Source organism: Pezoporus flaviventris, unplaced genomic scaffold (assembly GCF_033815535.1).
Source record: "Pezoporus flaviventris isolate CSIRO_AGI_PZ_B2104156 unplaced genomic scaffold, CSIRO_AGI_Pfla_v1 ptg000015l, whole genome shotgun sequence".
Taxonomy (NCBI): domain Eukaryota; kingdom Metazoa; phylum Chordata; class Aves; order Psittaciformes; family Psittacidae; genus Pezoporus; species Pezoporus flaviventris.
Genome location: NW_026892563.1, coordinates 10,134,507 through 10,153,357, shown reverse-complemented (window position 1 = coordinate 10,153,357; position 18,851 = coordinate 10,134,507). Strand labels below are relative to the sequence as shown.

At 43.0% G+C, this 18,851-nt stretch overlaps 1 long non-coding RNA gene across 2 annotated transcripts; it reads left to right on the top strand.

Annotated features, from left to right (window-relative positions):
* The first annotated feature begins 2,603 nt into the window (after nucleotides 1–2,603).
* On the top strand, nucleotides 2,604–4,367 carry LOC133269814 (uncharacterized). 2 transcript variants are annotated; one of them, XR_009743559.1, is made up of 3 exons: nucleotides 2,604–2,875; nucleotides 3,195–3,336; nucleotides 4,250–4,367. It is a non-coding gene; the product is annotated as an uncharacterized LOC133269814 (long non-coding RNA). The 2 variants fall into 2 exon arrangements; XR_009743558.1 differs by lacking the exon at nucleotides 4,250–4,367 and adding an exon at nucleotides 3,483–3,546.
* Nucleotides 4,368–18,851: the final 14,484 nt, after the last annotated feature.

The following is an 18,851-nucleotide window of genomic DNA, read 5'->3' as shown; positions in this document are numbered from 1 at the left end:
TCTTCTGGGTCTCCCAACTCCAGCAGCTGTTTGCTTTGTGTTACTAGAAGACAGAGAAGAGCAGGACCAAAGGCTCAATAGGGGTGGAGGTGTGCCCTCCTTGTGAGGGCTGGCTCACACTCCTCATCTGATGAGTTATGGCAAGCATATCTGCATTTCATTTCCCCTGGGGAAAGTCCAGCCTTGCTGGCTAGGATGCGAGTGAGAGGGAACAGGGCCTCAGGACACTCAGGACAGAGAAGCCATGAATGTATGTCAGTGTGACAAGGAGCTGTGGAGGCAAACAGGAGAGGATGAGCAGACAGGAGGCAGAGACAGGGTACAAAAACCTGCCACTGGGGAGATTTGTGGAACAGCTCTGAACAGGGTTGGGGCTGACATTGCTGGACTTCAGGATGCAGCAATACTTCAGCTGGGTACTAGACAACATGGGTTGTTCTGCATAGGGGAAACCTGAAGGAGCTGGAAGCAGGCAGGCAAGTGTTTGGGATAGACCAATGCATATTAGAAATGCATGCATGGGAGGAAGCCAAAGTACTGCAGGATTAAAAAAAAAAAAAAAAAAAAGAAAAAAAGGAAAAAAGAAAAAATATTTAAGTTGTTTTAGAGCCACTACTTGACATAGCTGAACAGCGTTCAAGCATTCAGAACCTTAACAGCACTAACAGAAATGTAAATTTCTTAATGACAGCGTTTCCTACACAGTCCTTTACCATATAAGAGATGCATAACGGGAGCTAGGCAATCTAATGGAGATTAACTGCTCAAAATAAAAAATAAACCCCACAACACTTCTGCACAGCACTGACTGCTGCCTTAGCTCCCCATCCTCTGGCAGCTTCCCAAACACACAAGTTCATATCGTGAATGCTGAATTGGAAAAGCTGGAGGGCAGAGCTCTTGTGAAAACCACAGGGGGAGAGCATACATGAAGGAAAACCTTTCTGCATGACAGGATTTAAGCTGGAAGGTACTTCTATTGGGGAAATAGCCCCACATACCAAGGCTGAGCCAGGGAAAATATGACCTCGCTAGAGTGTTGATTAAACCTACTGTAATCCAAAGAAACAGCAATTTGCTACTTAATTGTAGCCAGTCACAAAAGGAAAGAAAAAGAAAAAAGGAAACAGTAAGAGAGTATTTCCTCACTTTTAAAATTTTTGTTCATGGTGACTTATTACTCATACACGGTGTAGGTATTCATTTAAATAATAGATAGATACCTACCTCCAGGTACAGAATCGGGCATGCTGCAAAATATGTAAACAAATTAAAGCTGGGCTCAGTGCCCAGATAAGAAAGCTCACCAAACCCAAACAAGCCAACCGCAAAAGCTCAGTTCTTAGCAAAAGAGAAGAGTTCCAAAATAATGTTTGAGGTATGAGAGTAAAAAGCTGTAATGCTTTTTTACCTGACTGGAAATGTCTGATTAGTGGCATTACATCAGCCTATGTGTCAAGGTTTTCTTATGATAAGCGCTGTACAACTATAATAGTGAGAGATGGCTCTTGCTGCCTACAAAGAAGAGGCAGTCAAGTCATAGGAGAGGAATCTGAGATTTAAAGCAGGTATGGGATTTGGCGCAGGTTGCGCACAGAGCCAGGATCAACTACACACTGCTTTCCTCCCAGTCCTGAATTCAGAGAACACTTCCCTGCTGAGGTTCATGGCTTGTCTCCTGAAATCCAGCATGGTATATTAAATGTAAGCCTGACCTTCCTCCTATGACCTCATACTGTTCCTTCAAAGTCAGCGAAAGGAAATTCAGGGCTGAAGTCTGAATCTGTTAAGGACAGGGTTGGGAAGAGATGAGAAAAAAAAAACCTTTGCAAGAGATTTCTAGTTTGAGAAAAATCATTCTGGACAGAAAGCAAGGACAATTTTGTATCTGTCTTATTTGCCTTGGAAGGACATGACAAAGCAGAAGTCACTCAACAGCCTCAGGCCTGGATAATTAAAACCTTTATATAATACGAGGTAAAAGAGTAAACAGTCCTTCCATGGTGTTGTGGTTTAACCCCAACCCGCAGCTCAGCTCCATACAGCTGCTCACTCCCCTGCTGGGGAGTCAGGAGTCCCCCTGTGTTGGGGTCAGGAAAAGAATCAGAAAAGTAAAAGTGAGAAAACTCGTGGGTTGAGATAAAGACTCCTTAATAGGTAAAGCAAAAGCTGTGCACACAAGCAAAGCAAACTGAGAAATTCATTCACTGCCTTCCATCAGTAAGGCAAGTGTTCGGTCATCTCCGGGAAAGCAGGGCTCCATCACATGTAATGGTGACTTGGGAAGACAAACACCATCACTTCAAACATCCCCCCCATACCTTCTTCTTCCCCTAGTTTATATGAATATCATAAACCCATATGTTATGGGATATCCCTTGATCATTTGGGTCAGCTGTCCCGGCTTTGTCCCCTCCCAGTTCCTTGTGCACCCCCAGCTGGTGGGGTGGTGTGAGGAGCAGAAAAGAGGGCTCTGTGTAAGCACTGCTCAGCAGCAACTTAAACCATCCCTGTATTACTAACTCTTTTCTCAGCACAAACCCAAAACATGGCTTCATACCAGCTACTATAGGGAAAATTAACTCGGTTCCAGCCCAAACCAGCCTGCACAGCATACTGAATTCAAATGCCCCTTTCCCACTTGCACCTCAGGGTTGTAGGTTTTTCTCAGAGCATCTTGAACAGATAATCAGAGCGTGCTGACATTCAGCAGTAATCAATTAGCGCCTACTTTAGATTAAATTGAGAATATGTAAATTAGGCTCCTCATCAGGCACCACAGTCAACATTTCAGAGACACTCACTGTGCTCTGAACATATCAAACAGATGAAATGCAGAAGTTGTTCCAAATCCTGCTCCAAAATGGGAGGCCAGGTGGGCTATACCAACTATTTAAGATTACTTTTTTCTGGTTTTGTTTCTGACCTTTTTGTCATATATAATATGACACATATATAATGTTACTTACACATGTAATATGATAAAATGCAGCACTTACAAATTAACACAAGGATTCTGGCTCCTGAAAGGCACATTACACCGTTCCCCCTCGTTTTCCTTTGGTCCTTCCAGTGAAAACACAGCCACCACCAGGTGTCAAGAGCTTATGCTGGTCCTGGCAATGCTTGGGATAATTACACTTTGTTTCATAAAAAGACAAAGAGGATAAGCCTTGGTGTTATTCCTCTCCCAGTGCCACAGCATCCACACCTACTGTTTAGCTAAGTTTCTGCTGGACGCAGCCCAGAAGTCCTATGTTTGTACGTATTCAATGGAAAAGACTTGCCAATGGAAGAGGAACCGCCTCTTTCTTGAGACACTGAGCAAGGAGCTTGGTGAGAATGGTGTAATTATTCTTACTGTTGGGAATTTTTTACCCACCTTCATAGCAAACTTTCTGTCAGACCCTATCTTGGGTCAGTCTGCCTGACCTCTCACTATGAATTAAAAATGCTGATTCTTCACTACTCCCCTTTCACAGGACCCACCCCCAGCTGATCACATTTGGAGAAAGAGACAATAACTGGACTCCTCCTAGAGCAGATATTGTAGTTGGTGCTCATTAAAAAGAGCTTCTAACCTGTGTGAGGATAAAGGCAAGCACGGATGTGTTAAAAATACATGCATTTGAGTGGTTTTTCTATATCCTCTGTCTCTGAAGATCATCACGTATACAGAGGGGCTTTTCTTCTGGGTTCTGAATGCATATGATTGCCACAACTATAGGAGTTTTGCATTTCATTCTGACTCAACAAAAGCCGTATGATTCAGCCTCCCCCACAATCCCCCCATTATATTCTAGGTGAGCTTGCTCCTCTAGAGACCAGTTTGTCATTTTTGCTCAAATGTATTCCATTTACATAACTCATAAGGCATTAGCAAAAATGTACCCCTCAAACCAAGGCACACTCGCGCATATATATCCGTATAAAACTGTCACACCGTGCCTACAACAGCATAACAATGTAGAGCGGAGAGATGCTGCTGGTCCCGCGGTTTGTTTTTGTGATTAGCAGGCACAGCACAGACCCAATAGATATTAGCATGTCCGGGAAGCACTCACGATAAATTGCAGAGCTACTAATAATTTAGATATTTTTATGACTGTTCAGCGGTGGCTAATTTCGCCTAATAAAACCCCATTAAGTTGCTGCCTGGCCCTCTCCCTTCCTCCAAGTCCCCGAACGGGACTCATATGCTAATTGCAACCAGTCTATGCTAATTAGACCTCATTTCCATTTCTTAAAGAGATAAGCACTGCCTTGTGCCAACCCATCACTCAAACGTCCCACCTTTGCCGCAACCTTTCCGTCTGGCTCACGCAGAACCGCGATAAGCCGCCGCTTTCCGCCCCACAGGGACGGGGGGGTCCCTCAGAAGGGGGCGGGTTGCCGGCCGGCCTGGGGCGGCCTGACCTGCCCTTCCCGCCTCTTGGTTTGTCGCTTGGGGCATATACAAGGGTCTCAGTATACGAGGGAGAAAGATAGCGAGCCAGGGCTGCGGCGGGCTCGGAGCCGGCAGTTCCCCTTCCCTCAGCGGAGGAGGAGCAGCCCCAGCCCACTCCTCCTGCTCCTCTCCCTCGTCTCACGCCCTGGCACCGCTCCTTCCCGCCCGCCCGGCCTTCGCGGGCTCATTAGAGCTTCGGGGAAGCAATCAAGAGTTTATCACGCTTGAAGGGGCGGCGAGCATCCTTACGCTGCCTAATGTGATTTCGCGGCACCGCAATGGAGTCAGAATTAGATCCGTATTAAAGACCGGTTAGCGGGGAGAGAGCGCAAGAGCGAGCGAGGCAGGCAGGCAGACAGACGCTGCTCGGCTCTGGAGGAGCACAAGGTGCTTTCTCAGCTGCCGGCTGCAGTACCCCCATACGCTCTGCTCAGGGGAGGATGACCTTCAAATCCCTGGGATGAGGCTTGTCAGGGTTTCCAGGCCCAATACTTAAGAATTCAGGCAAATTCTATGCTCCATGTCAAGCCAGCAGCCTTCCCTCGCACTCTCAGGACCAGAGTCTGAGCTCGTCGGCACCACCAGGGAAGAAATCATGCCTCAGAAGTTCAGAGGGCAGCTCCCGAGTTACCCCAGTGCCAGTTCAGAGCAGTGCCACCAGCACAGGGAGACTCAACGGGGAGTCTGGCTGAGCGGTTCATCAGCACATACCTTTCTCTCTACAAGGCATCTCTTGAAATTATTTAGAAATGACATTTCCCCTCCGCCCTTCCCAGGAAGCTAATTGTAACATTTTACTGTTTGAAAAAGACAATTGTGAAGTCAAAGGAGCTGGGAACATTAGCGATGCCATTGTTTGAAAAATAAGCAGTCTCGAAACATCATTTGCAAATCTATTCATTATTCTGAAATGCTAAATGCAGTAAGAATGGGTTTAGCATCTGTCTGCTAACTAAATCCCTTATTATTACACAGGGGAAGAAGAACACCACAGACAGGCAGAGCGTTATTTCAGGAAACCTGAATGCTGCAGATGTGAAGGGTTCCCAAAACATGCAGAACCCTCAACCCCCCACGACAGGGCTCTTCACATCTTTGCTTTGTGCTGCTTGACAAATGAGGGTCGAGTGGCTCCTTATTTTTGTGGGTAAAATGAATCCCCAACGTTGTCTCTGGGAGCTCAGTGATGTTACACCAGGGATGAATTTGCCCATGTATGCTTCACACTAATGCAATTCTCCCCATAACCAAAATCATTAACTGCCTGATTTCCTCTCCACCTTTCTTATCTCTCCCCTCTGTGTACACACACACACACACACACACACACACGCATGTACACTCTCTTTTGCCGGCATGTCAGTCACACCTATCTATGCAAGAGGACTGAACTTCACTCCCCAGTGTCTCCAGAGAGGTCACAGACGCAGATATATGGCAGGTTCTTGGAATTCTCTGTCTGGGGCAATAGGACAAAAGGGCAGCATCCCCTTTGGTGGTGGTACCAGGGCAACCATCCGCCAAAGGTAACATTTAATCACAAGGTGTGGGGGAGAGGCAGAGTGGAGAGCTGGCAGCTATCCAGTGTAAGATAGCCTGTAGCAGTATCAGCTGCACACTGGTGCCGCGAGGGAGTGCCAGCAGCAGCAGCAGGAGCAGCACAGAGATGCTCCTGTAAGATGGAAGGAGAGGGAAAGGGCACGCAAGGCGAAAATTCATCAATATGTAAAAATTATTGCAAAGGCTACTTGCTTTCAGTAAAATTAAATGGACTGAAGGGGGGGTTCCTGAAGAGCTGATCTTTTTATTCCTTGCACATCTCTTTTTATACCTCTCCCTTCTGCTATACTGATTATTTAACTCTGTAGCTGCACTTTTACTTTAGGAAGAGCTCCAGGATAAGTCGGTTTGAAGGAGGCCATACAAAATACAATTTCATATTTTACTGCATTTTATTGTTCAGCATTTTAAAGAGGTAAATTAATCACTAAACTGATGTTCTGTGCTTTAAACTACCAGCTGTTCAGTGCTCTGAATAACAAGATTTATCCTTCAGGATTTTTTTTTAAATAATTCCCCCCCCCCCCCCCCCTTTCATATAAACTCTTTATAGAGAAAGAAGAACATCCTGGGGAGTGGAGGAGGGGATTAAGAGACAAAGAATCACACCATGCTTTGGTCTTCATCCACATCAGATGACTTGGTGACAGCCCTTTCTCTGTGGGCTTTACAGCTTAATTACCTGGATTGTGGGCTTTCTGATTTCCACTCCTTCCAATCACCCTTCGTCTTTATTAGTATTTAGATGGTCTTGCTTAGTGTGTTGAGTTTTCTCTTTACCCTGGCATCTGCAGTGTTAAATACGCACACAAAAGGCCTTTGGTAAGCCCTCATCACTGTGATCTGTGCTGAAATCAAACAACACGAAGTCTGACCACAGCGGGGACCTTTTTTCATTACAGGTAGAAGTGAGGCAATAAAAAGAAATGTGTGCATGTGTATGTGTGTGTTTGCAAATGCCCAACAAGGTGTCCACAAGCCCCCTCCTTTTAAGAGAGCGTGCAGGGCTGATGAATAGGGTAAGGGAGGATGGTGGAGCAGTGATTCTGTGTGTTCAAATGCTTATCTTTTCCTTTAGCTATTGAGTCACTTCTCTGCACTTTTCACTGAAGAACAGTTTTGAGCTCTGGGTTAAATGGCAGGAGCCATCTGATCACTCCCCTTTCTGTACATCTGGCTGGTGCTAGTTCACCTGCAGCATGTTCTCAAAGCATCTGCACCATGCTCAGAAGAGTTGAGCTCAGTGTTTCTGCTGGGCAGCAATGCCAGCATGCTAACCTCAGTTCCCAACCCATCCAAATGAGGTGTCCAGGCCTGAGCTACAGCACAGAGTATGACTGGGGTCTCCGCTCTCCACAGAGCAGACAGGATAGACAAACCCAGAATCCTCTTTGTCACTCCAGTACGGCTTTTTTAGCCATTCTGCCTACACCAGTTTCTCTCTCTTTTGCTTCTGTGTTATACTGGAGAAAAAGACTTCTGCAGAGGGTAGAACATGCGAGGGAGAAGAGCAGGTCTCTGCCTCTACATTGTAGCTAACCCTTAGCATATTACACTGCAGTGCTTCAGTTTGGCCTCTCTTTCGTAAAACTGAGATAGCATTGCCAGTCTATTGTTGTGAAGTGCAAGATATAGATGGAAAGTCCTCATACGTGTTCTAGGACTGGGCTGAATGTTCTGCTACATAACAGGTAGCCACACACACAGCCTGAATCCTATATAACAGATGAGAATGGAATTTGAATGCTTACAATATGTCAACTAACCAGTGCAAACACAGGAGATGGAAGCCTCTTGGTAAGGAGAGACATCACACAAGCTTTCTGGGCATAGATTTGGCAGTAGGTCCAGATTTATCACTAAGACATTGCCTTCAGACACCGGTGAAAAGCCCCAAATCTCAGCCACTGCCTTTTGATTCTCCTTTTACCTACAGCTACAATCCTCCCCCTCCTCCAGCTGCAGAGAGATGGTAACTGCTTTAGTACAGAGCCTGAGTGCCCAGTAGGCACTCAGGACTACCTAAGGGCAACACTACTTCCTCCCACCATTCTTCAAAGTATCTTGTGGCCAACAGCTAGGGATGTTCTCTGCTTCTGTAGTATCCGCCCAAACATCCTTTCCCATATGCAGACCCAGAAAATGTCACATGCTAGTTCCTTCATGCCTCCATAGAGCATCCTTCTAGTCATCTTCTCAACCTCTTCTGTAGTTAGATCCAAACTGTCATTTTCCCCTTTCTGTTCCCCTGAAAGGGCTCACAGGCTTCACTTTTGAACGGCACTTCACCATGCAGCTATGTCAGTGCTATTAATTTAATTAAAAAATTCTAATTGAGAATGAGATGCACAGCCTGATATGAGTGTGTGTGTGAGCTTAGACAAGAGAAAATACCACTCCCCAAATGCTGGTAAAGCATTTGTTAAACTGTGTCTCTTGCAAACCAGGGCAGTAAAAGCAACTCTTGGTGACAGGTACAGGAAGGGGTGTGAGGGTAGGTAGGAGGAGAGCCTTGGGTATGACTGGAAAGAGCAATTTCAGTGATTCATGAGGACAGGATGTCATGAACTGCGTACTGTAACGCAAGTCAGTAGGTTACTTGGTCACTTGAAAAGCATTGCAGGGAAGCTAGCTTTCATCATGGCATGCTCTGAATTTTAAGCAATCCCTCTGAAAATTACTTGAAGGCTCTCTAAAATGTTCAGACACAGAAAGCTTGGCGAACTGAAGTGTGGAGATAACGCAGAAAGTTTTAAGATAACTTATTAATCTTGAAAATGTCTATGAGATGAGCGTGTTATCACTGTGCTTTTTAAACCTTTGATAAGGTAAATAAAAACATATCAGTTCAAAAATAGTTTGCCACACTGTTAAAAAAAAATCTCATGACATTTCAGACGCCAAATCTTTTCCATTCTCTGTTAATAGCATGTCTGGATCAGTTTCACAGTCCTTTAGAAACACTATCTACAATTATGAACTTCAATCAAAGCAAGGAAGACAAACTTTAAAGAAAATTTACATCAACTTCCCCAACATTTGGAAAAACCACTCAAAGATATGCATCCCAACATCCTATGGTTCCAACTGTAATTTTACCTGAGAGAAAGCAGTTTCATGTACTAGAACCACACGTGCAGTATGAGGTGGTACTAAGTCTGGAATCAATGAGGCATTACATGAAATATCAAGGACCTAATTCTCCATTATTTGCCTCTTGTACAGTCATTTACAATGCTGCAAGTCTCACTACATCATTCTCTTCATTCTTTATGCAGCTATTCTGCATAAGAATAAATCTTAAATTTCTGTGAGTGTTGGGCATTGTGCAGCAGCAGAGCCTGTTGTGACGTGTGAAGGCTAATGTACCAGCTTGTGAGCTAAAAAAGTGCTATGTTGCACTGCAGTTGGGACAGTTACCACTTTCTGGAGCCCTTCAAAGCACCAGGCGTAGTGTAATCCCCAGATCACATAGTTTGGCTTCCCTAACCATCACGGGCAGAATTTGGAGACCACCAATAACCATATCTCTCAAGGAACAAAGCAGTGGGGATTTTCCACATGACAGCCCAGCAGTGAAACAGTGAAGCCACCAGTGGACATCAAGACATGTTGAAAAACTCAGTCTGGAGTGTCTTCTGGCTGTTGTGTAGCTCATATGAAGAAATGGTGTACAGCCAAAGCCTGGCACCAACTTCCCATTGGATATGTATATAACATGAAGAAGCAGAAAACAATGGAAAGTCTTCCAAAATAACCTTACTTATGGTCATACTAATGTAGAGATGCAAGAAGCTATGCAGAGAAGCAAGCATATCACTAGTATGACTCAGAGCAGAACTGGAGAAGAAATCCTTAGGTGGGCTATGCTAATAAGCAAGAAGACTGGAGCTCACCAGCACTGAGAATAGTATTCAGAAACACCCAAAACTTACTACTTTTTCTCTGCTTAACCTAAAGAAAAATCTGGAAGTAAAGAACTGGATGTCCATGACATGGTCAAGTACTTTGTTGCCTGGTGATGGTCTAGAGGGGAAGATTTCTGACTTATGCAGTGGACCTAACTACCTCAACTTGGGATATGAAGAGCATATTGCACATGCACATATAAGAGATTTACCATATCCATTCACAGACTGTTCTTCCCTATACAGATGGTGTTTATCACCTGAATTTGCTTCAGTTTTTTTTCCTGGGGAATTACTGAATAATCAACTTATCCCTCACATAATCATTTCCTTATTATCCAAGGTAAAACCCGCTGGATCTAATAGAAGACCTGCACACAAAGGGCACATAATATTCACCACAACTGAACAAAAGTAATTCTTTACATTTCAGATGCTACACTCCACAATGGCATTTTTTAATCTAATGCCATACCAAAATCTGATCAGATAAAGAGAAGTGGAATTGGTCCAATATTGAATTTTAGAGAATTAAGAAACCAGAACTCCCCTGATCAATCAGAATTCACAGGAAAGAAAGCCCACCAGCTTTGCTGATCCTGGATCCCAAAATGAAAACCTGGACATAATGCATATTCTTGACAGAGGAAGGAATAATACGGTCTTACTGAACACACTCTGGGGACAGGTGTAGAGGAAGAAAATAATAAACCAATATGAATTTTGGATTATATTTAGTTGAAGATTCACATGCAATTTAAAATCAGATTGGTTAGCTCTGTGAATGAGATGTGCCAACACATGATAACATCATAATATGCTGCATGGGATATTTTTCTGAAGAGTTTTCTCAAGCCATGAGCTGTGAGGGAGTGCAGGGAGGCTCAGCACAGCTTATCCAGATCAACATCTCTCTTCAAGACTGACAATGAGATTTTTAACAAAACCATTAGTCATTTGATTGAAGGCAGTTTGACCAAAATTGATTCTCCCTGATCCAAAGGAATTAATTTCAAACACTGCAGGGTGTTTTCATGTAACATGAAAGGGCCCCTTTTGTGCTGCATGAGATTCAGACCCCACAGATCTGTTCTTCTGCAACTCCCATCTGTGCATGGAAAATCCTTGACAGTTAGTTATCCAGATATTTAATGTTTCAGAGAAATAATTTATTACAGGGCTCTGGCACCTCTTCTGTAACCATGTAGCAACAAACACATGCCACCCACGTTATTAATTACTCTACTTTCAGGAAAACATAAGAAAAGGGCTACAGAAGGAAGGAAAAACATTGGGGGGCATATATATAATTATATATATATGTTTTTAATTCTGATGGTACCCTGCTTTCTTATTTGGTTGGTAAACTGGAGCATCACATTTGGTGGACTACAGCTCCCTCTGATTTGTACTGTCTTGTCTGCACCACCTTGAGGCAATGTTGATCTGAAGAAGCTGTAGCTCAGGAATCCTAGGCTGTTGAAAGCACATCAGTACAGCTGTCCATGCTACCTTGGACCACTGTGTGACTCAGTGCAGAACAGGGACTTGGTGGGTGCCCAAGGACAGTGACAGCACTAGTTGCCACAGAAGCTGTCATAAGGGGAATCCAGTGTGTGTGTGTATCCTGGGACTCCCTGTCCCAGCTGGTATAATTTAGGACATGGCACAACCACGTTTGCTCTCAGAAGCTGGCAGCTAGGTTAAGATACCCTTTTATGCCCAAATTGGCATTTAACTTGGTGGTTTGGGTACTTTTGGGAAAGATGTGGATTTGAGTCACTTTGGTAGAGCCTTGTGAGTGAAGAGTAGAGTATCAAACCAGTAGGCTATTGTATAAGAGGCCCCTGCCAGGTCTTAAAAGAAAAAAAAGGTTTCCATTCCATTTGAATCCTATGTGCCAGATGCACTGTGACAATACTTAGCAGCGTAGATCTCTCTGGGGAAACAAGCATTGAGTACATAATTGCTGGGTTAAAGATGGGATAGGTGTCACTCTGCTCAGCTTTCTCAGAACTGAGGGGTTTCCAGGCATGAGCAGATGCACAGCTCCAGCCAGTTAAGGAATATATAAGAGAAAATTTGTGACATAGAAGATGAGGTGGACGCCTTCAGGTATGCAGCTTTGCACTTAGGCACCTGTGTTTCAGTTTATATGCCACATTATGTGCATAGGTCCTTTTTGGGATCAGCCCTTCATATCTTCTTGGTTTCTTTCATGTTTTGTTTTCACAGAGGACAAAGGGTTTCAAGAATGTTTCTTGCACAATCTGCATAAAGGATTAATTTCCTTTTGAGAATACTTTTATTCTTTCTTTCTGTCCTCATAAGAGAATTTTAAATCAGAAAGACAAATGCTTTTTCCCCTGTCAGCATGTTATCCACATGGGAGGTTAACAGTCACATGCTATTCTTGGGGTCAAATAAATAACAGGAATGAAAAAAGAAAGGCCTGAACAGTTCAGGAAAAAACAGTTACTAGCATACAAAATGTGTATTTAACCTTTCATTTTAGATATAAGCCAACAATTAACTGCTTATCACTATGAAGAAATCTCTATTAACAGCTTATTTCCCAACTATGAAATTGCTTTTTACTTTGCTTGGTAGTGTCTCTCCTGGTCACCCTTGCACATGTGACTCTAGAAAAGGAGACCATAGACTAGGGCATTGATGCAATCTGGTAATTTCCAAACGAGTAGCAGGAACTGACATATTTTTGCAGAGACAATGGGCAAAGAACAAACATATTGTTACCTGTTAGAAGATGTCACAAAATAATGATTTCTGAGAATCAAAACAGCCATATCTGCTCAACTCTGAACCACTGCTAGCTGATCCTTCTGGTAGGCATTTCCAGCTCTTCGGGAAGAGGGTGTAGTTCTGCACAGAGAATGAAATAGTCATATATGCTAGGCAGAAAGACACCACAAATGACAGGGATAGACAGAGGAACAGATAAAACATTTTGCTGGGGTGAACACAGAGTTTAACCTGAACAGAAGGGCTGAGTATACACACACCAGATTGCTGTTATGAACAGACTGCTGTATGTCTCATGTAAGCAGTAAGGCCTGAAAGTGCCCTGATGGAACATGAATGTACAACATAGTGGAACAGCACACACACTACACCTCTGTCCCATTTCAGGAGCAGAGATGACTTTAGAAGTGGAAGGCACCTCTTGTCCCTACTATGTAAAAACATGTGTTTACTAGATCTATAGCTAAGCTGGTTAAGTAGAAAGGAAAGGTGAGGAAAAAACAGGACTGTACCACTACTGCAACAATGGCAGTGTTTTTTAAGGAAGGTTGCACATTTGGGGATTTCAGCAGCATTGAAGTTCTGGGATGTTACATTATAAACAGCAGTTCAAGCCATGTTCAAGGCTTCTTAAGTGAACACTTACTTAATATTTGACAAGAAGACTTGAAGCTCAGCTACAGCAGAGCAAAAGGAGGCACTTCTGCTGCAAACATCTCACCAGATTTTGCAACCTCTCTGTTTCCCTATAAATGATTTGCAAAGCAAAGGTGGTAACCTTAGGTCACTGGTGTTTTGCTGGGCCTCTAAGATCCTACCCTCACTATGAAGGGAAATTCTCTTTGTAAGCAGTGGGAAAAAGGGACAAGATGCTTGTCTTGGACAAGACACTTGAAAGGATTTCTAGAGGAGAATTAATTCAGGTTGTGCTAACCCAGGCAAAAGTAACCCTTTGCAGGCTTTGAGGCCCATGTAACCTTCATGAGCAATTCAGCAACACACAAAAGTGGTGTGGACAGACAGACTGGGTAGGTAATGTGAGCTTGTACAGTCCTGGAAAAAAACCAAACCAGACTTTGATACAGAGAAATGTGAAGTACTTTAACAAAATATGAAATATCTTTTGAAGCTTGCTAGAACCACTGGACCCTCAGTGAATGAAAAAGAGAAATCTAATGTGCAGCATCAAATAGTATCCAAAAAGATTAACTTAGTATTGCAGCCATTTCAGAAAAGTGGTACAGAAGATGAGAAGAAGCTCAAGCATTAACTTGGGGAAAGATACTTCTTTTGTTATAAATTATGATTGGGAAGGATTTGAGAGCTAAGTGGTTCAGTTTGCCTGGAGTAACTAGGCAGTTTAGGAGCCAAGATCCCAATACCCTTGAGGGTATTGAGCCCACCTCAGGACGTTTCGCCTCTTTTTTACCTCCCCGCTGAAAGTTGGTCCAATGCAATTTTGCAATCTAGATTATATAAAACTGGTTCCAGCTCAGATAGAATTTTCTGCTACTTATCTGAATACTTCAGTAGAGTGTATATCCAAGTTCAAAGGAGTATGAAAGGGAAGAAGAAGGAGGATGTTGTGAGCAAGGACTATAGAGATGCTTTGATCCCTTATGGAAAAGCCCTATAGACTATCACAGAAAATAAAAGCCATCAAGCAGCACCATTCCTCAGAGTTTAAGAAAACCATATCTCTGCCCTTAAAAGTACAACTGAAGAGGACAACCTAGGGAAAACTACATTAACCTTGACAGAGCAACAATTCTCTGAGGTACTTCTACTAGTGTAACTTTTCAGTGTCTCACACTTGTAACTATCTAAACTTCATGTCTGTGAGGCATAGCAATTCTCTTGCACCCTCTTACAGATGAAAGAATTGAGAGCTAGTGCAGGGTTCTGGCTTAGGGGTGTGATGGGTGTACCTGTGTCAGCAATAGCTCAGTGCCTGTACTTGTTACAGCTACAGTCAGGGTTGCAACTTCTCCACTGTAGGAAAGGTTTGTCTGTTCATGTGGCAGACACCATATCTCTGCTGCTCACTATATGGGACAGCACAGGCCATGTAGCTCTGCTGCTTCTATACAAACAGCTGAACTTTCTCTGAGCCCCTGTTCAGAGGGGAGTGGAGTCAACAAGGTTGGAAAGAATGGCTGTGGAATTTCTCAGTTACTCACTGCAGGTCATAAAGAAGACAGAGCAGGGGAGGAAACTGTACCTGCCTTTTACAAGGCTACTTTTCTCACCCTCTTTCTTTCAACATCACAATTCTATTTCCATTTAATAGTGTTTATCTTTTCTACCTCTACGAGAACCTTTAATAGTGATGGCTTCAAGTGGGTTCTTGATCATCTTAGAATATAGTACTTACCTACTTAAAGAGGAATGGTGCAGAACTGCTTACATTGTTGGTGAAACCAAGAAAACAGCAAATAATACAAGAATTAAATGATGGTATCATCTGTCCATGTACTCCAGATATGAAAATAGTGACCTTTTCAGTTTTGAGATTCCTGATCCTTTGATGAAAGTTTGTGGACTTCTTTAAGAGATTAGTCTAAGACCTTACTAGATACTCTTCAGATCAAGTTCCTACTGACAGCTAGCCCTTACCTCAGAAGGACAAATTTCAGTAGGAAAAGACCTAATGCACATTTAATCTCACAGATCAAGGTATGGACCACAGAGGAAAAAAAAGACAACCCCACCCCAAACCTTTGGTCTTCAGTCTTACGCTCCATTACAATGTTTATTAGCTACAAGCTGGAGCATATGCAAAATTCTGTTATACAATACAATGTGGAGAAAGTCAGATTACGCATAGCAGAGTAGCGCCTGCTACAAAACAGTACAGTACTGCTGATTAGACTTATGACCTAAGTGAAGCCATGTCCCTCTTCCCCCATTACTGCTCCAACAACTGATACAAAAATAAGGCTATCTCCTCTTGGTTCAGGTGCAGCCCCAGCTAGAATTCTGATGCTCAGGTACACCCTTAACCACATGTTTCATCTAACCCAAAATCTCACTGCTAGTTAGCAAAATTCCAAGCCCTATTGCACATACCTATAAGGTAACAAAAACATTCTTAGTCAGGATGCCAGAGGCATATAAACTTTGGCAGCACTGCCACTTTTGCAATCCACAGTGGCAAAAGGATTGCTGCTAGTTTACAAAACACAGCAGTTGACATGCTCCTCTTGGTTGCTTGCCAGCATGCTGTCCTGAGATCCTCTCTCACAGTCTTTTTTGACTTTTTGACACAATCAAACTACAGTACAGACCTGCTTCCTGACTGTCCTCAGGTTTCCTGCTCCAGGTAATCTGACTGTCAGTGGTGGCAAATGTGAAATTGAGGGTGGGATATGAAGGAAGTAATGTGAACCCTGAATCAAGAAGGATAATGATGAAGTAGGAAAGATGTTTGTTGGACACCACAGCAGAAGATTTGTCTTTTACCCTGTATTTAAATTGATCTTAATTGAAACATGGAAGCCAGATCCTTCCCTTAGACACATATCCATGAGTAATTACTAGTAGCTCAGCAAGGGAAGAGTTAACTTGACTCCGAGGTAATTAAAAACCCAACTTTTACAGCATCTGACTAATACGATTGCAGCCTTCCAGGAAGGAACTGGGGGCTTATCACAAATATCAGCTTTTATGTCGTCATTAACTAATGACCAACTCTTCATACCCACCTAGAGATGAAAGTGAAAATTTGCACATGCAGTATCTGCTTCTTCTTATGTTTCCCTAACAGACTTAGAAAACAGAAACTTGTAGTGGGGCCTGACCCTGCATTTGCAGTAAATTCCTATGAATGCCAGTGTGATGCGAGGTCATGTAAAGAATATAAGCCTGGGAAACTGTTAAGTAAGAATTTCACACTTCAAGATCTACAGTAAGAAAGTGCATTAAAGTATCAGTGTATTATAAGTGCAGATGCTCCTGAAGGCTTTTAGAAATGCCAAAACACTCAGTTTTCAATCCCACGGTAATCACATTGTTAGCTAATTGTATCTGTGGATGTGCTCAGTCTTTTAATACAGCTTTCTATGTAATTTTTACCCTCCTCCTTTACCATGAGTAAGCATCTATGTTTAATAATGGTTTGTGCCACATGAAACCCTCCGAATAGATAACCGAATGTAATTCATTTTTTAATAAAAGGTATGTTGTAAATATTGAGTAAATAACCATGTAGACAAGTTGGCAAAAGCATGCAACTAAAGGTGTGCATCACCTCCAGGACCGTGTGAAGGGCAGGTATCAATCCTTATTGTTTAACATTTGTGTAGAAAGTAGGCAAGATTTATATATATATTTATTTATATATAAATCTGGACACAAGCTGGAAAACTTTATACAGTAATAAGCAATAAGTAAGAGAATCACAACCTAGAAATACGCATGAGTGTTTGAATTCTGCTATGGTATAGGTACCTTGTTTGTCTGTGCAGGTGTATGTAGCTATGCAGCCAAAATAAGGGTACTGCTACTTTCCTTATTCTTGCAGCCAAGATTTTCTTTATAATTACATCATGGACTGAATTTATAACTAAGGCATGGCTAGAAATACAGGCTTCATGTAGCCAGAAAAGTAAGGTAAGGTTTGGTTAATTGTCTTTGGCCTTTGAAGAAATGTACTTAAGTTGTTCAGTGGCCCTTTGCTGTCAGATACTCTTGTTAGATTAGAAAACATGGTTTAACTATGTGAGTTTTGTTACATGGGTGATGAATTAGTCAGTTTGCAGTACATGTGCATTAAATGGGATTATATGGAAAAGAACTGCTGATTTATTTAAGAGGGGATTTTAAGGCAAGTTTCTCCTGTGGGGAGATTTTGCCCTGAACAATTTGTCTTCCTCTCCGTTGCTAAACACTACTCTCTAGCTACATCCCCATCTGAACTCTTCAAAATTCACTTTATGGCATTCTACCCCCCTCCCCCCCCCCCCCCCCCAAACCAACTAGGAAAAACGCCTCTCTTAGGCTTATTAATTTCTGAATATGTCCTGTGCTTCATCATTAGCAGAAGTGCTAAATATGAAACCATGCTCTCCTATTTAGTCCCTGGAAAAAAACAGCCTGCAGTAAGTCTGTATCTTGAGTTGTCAGCCTTCAGTGCGGGGATGGCTTTTATTTGTATTGTCCAGCACTGAACTCCTTGGCAGGACTCTGAGCAAAAGAATTTAACAACATTAGCACCTCCAAAGGGGCGATCATTTGTTACATATAAAAAGAAGGCATTATTTTCTATGCTGATTTTGAGTATTGCTTCCATTTAAAGGGCATGGGGCCAGGCTCTTGGCTGGATTCAGTCCAATAACATCCTGGTGATTTGCAACAGCTAAGAATCTATCTGCTTGTAGGGATCTGGGGAATCACTGGTCTACCCTTTCCCTTTAAATTTCAAGAAACTAAAAAAGGGAAAATCTCCTAGCTTGATACCCTGCACAGAACGCATCCCAGGTACGTGAGATCTGTCCCACCTCTGTTGGCTCCTTCCCTAGATCAGCCCCAGTGCCTGCAGCACTCTCCAGGAATCAGAAGCATCAGAAGCAGCAGTGAATCCGGGCTAGAGATGCCCAAGACATCTGGATGGATGGACTCAGCCATCCCCGGGAAAGGTGGTGACAGCCCCAAGCCAGGGAGGAGCAATGATGAGAACTGGTCCAACCCACTTAGAGATAGAGGTTCCAGCTTCACCACTTGTTCCCAGGCAGTGAGAGTAAGAAAAGCAGAAGCTTTCTCCACAGCATTTTTGGAAACCTTTGGTGGAGAAATACTGGCATGCTCCCTAATCCTTTAACATGAGATAAGATTTGGGATGGGCCACAACACTCAGAATTACGGGAGAGTTTTGCAGGCACACAGATTGTCCAGTGGGATTTCATAAGACATGCTGAGAAAGAAAAACATTTTCATTCATGACATTCCCTTGTGCAATTCCACACATTCAGAGACAGGAGCAGACTGTTTTCCCACTGTGAAATCTCACCAAACCTCATTGAAGCTGTGGGCAAGGTCTGAGTGCAGCTGAATACTCTCCAGTTCTGGTGAAATCAGTGCGAAGGCTAGAGGTTCCTTACTGCTTTGTTGCAGCAACAGAAGGAAACGGGCTGAGAGAAAGAGAAAAAATAAAAGTTTGTTTTCATGGGTACAGC